Below are 1943 nucleotides of genomic sequence, written 5' to 3' on the forward strand. Positions count from 1 at the left end.
TTCAGTACTTCCTTTACTGCCTTTGCTAACTTGAGCAGAAGTCCTAATATTTTGATAATAAATAAGTAAATTTGAATTGTTGGTATCATTTTATTTAAGTAATGCATAAGGTTCGTTTTAAGTAGCTTTTTAAAAATTTTCCAGACCCAGTTTTAAATTGATTCAAATTTATTTGTTTTATACATTTTACATCAATCAGTTTGGAGGTCACACATGCATTTCTAATGGGAATAGTTGCCACCATTGTTAATGTTGGTAAACGGGTCTATGGGCCAATCATTAGCTGCAACTACAACCTTCCACCAGGAGCGATAGGGTCACTGTGCCTCAGTATTTCTACCAAAGGGTCACTGCTGATGCCGGCTGCACTGAAAGGCTCAACACCAGACATGGCCACAGGGTCAGGAGAAGATCGCCTGAGAAAGCTGTCCGATGTACATGGATCTGAACCCTTGAAGGATCACCTCCAAAGAGACCAATTTCCCCAAAAGGATCGGCCTTGAAAGGATCACTGCCAACAGAAATATCAAACTGGAAAAAAATCCAAGTCTCTACCTGCACCTGGATCTGCCAGGAACCTTGATGCTAGCCGTTGTGTCTCCCTCATTGGAGTGTCTGTCACTGTAGGATTCAGGATAAACTTGCTCTTGGCAGCTGCATCGCCAGCCCCTTCTCAGGAGCCACCACTCCCCACACCTGCCTTCCCCACACTAATGTCTGTGACCCTGAGCTGTGCATATATGTATATAACACGCCTGGTTAATTTCTCCTCGTCAAACCACCCGCCTCCTCCTTCCCTGAAGATTCCAGTCTGTTCCATACTTCCATGTCTCTGGATCTGTTTTATTCTTCAGTTTACATTATTCCTTAGAATCCACACACAAGTGAGATCATGTGATACTTACCTTTCTCTAACTGGCTTATTTCACTTAGCATAATACTCTCCAGGGCCCTCCGTGCTGACTCAAAGGGTAAGAAATCCTTCTTTTCTACGGCTGCATAGCATTCCATGGTGTAAATGTACCAGCTTTTTTACCCAGTCATCTACTGATGGGCCTTGGGCTGTTTCCAGATCTTAGCTATTGTGAATTGGGCTTTTATGAACATAGGAGTGTATATGTTCTTTCTGATTGCTGTTTCTGGGTTCTTAGAATATACTCCACACCATTTTCCATAATGGCTTCATCAGTCTGCATTCCCACCAGCAGTGCATCAGGGTTCCCTTTTCTCCACATCCTCATGGACAATTGTCATTTGTTGATTTGTTGACAATTAACATTCTGACAGGTGAGATGATACCTCACTGTTTTTTATTTTGCATCTCTCCGATGATCAGTGACTGCACCAATTTCATTGATTACTATGGGTTTCCAGCTCTTTCCATCCGTTTCCTTTTCATCCATTTGCATTCAACTGATTTCCTGCTATAAACTATGTAGGAGCTACTGAGGAGGTCCAAGGTGGCCCTTCCCTGACTCCACACTCTACCCCAATCCTGCTGTTCCTGCTGTAGGCCACTCCACTCTTCCCCAGCTTGGCTAGCTCTTCCTTAGAAGTGCAGATCTGTGACTCTTCACTAGTTTCTTCAGCGTCCAGGGATGTGACCAGCTGGGCCACCTCAGTGCATTTACCTCTGACCCCCTAAGTTGCTCCTGCAGTTGGGCTTCCGACTCATCCAACCCATTAAGAAGACCCTGTCCTTTCTGTTCCTGGGGCCGGTAGTTTCAATAGCAGGTCAAGACACACAAATGGGTTGTGGATTCAATACCTGGGCAGGGTACATGCAGAGGACAACTGATCAATGCTTCTGTTTCACATCCATGTTTCTCTGCCTCCCTCTCTCTAACCATGTCCTCTGATAAGAATTTAAAAAAAAAAATAGAGTACCTTTTTTCTCCTTAAGGTCTGTTGCACATTATTCATTTCCCTCTTTAGGTCAATGG

The sequence above is a fragment of the Myotis lucifugus genome, unplaced genomic scaffold (genome assembly GCF_000147115.1).
Source record: "Myotis lucifugus unplaced genomic scaffold, Myoluc2.0 scaffold_1189, whole genome shotgun sequence".
Lineage (NCBI taxonomy): Eukaryota > Metazoa > Chordata > Mammalia > Chiroptera > Vespertilionidae > Myotis > Myotis lucifugus.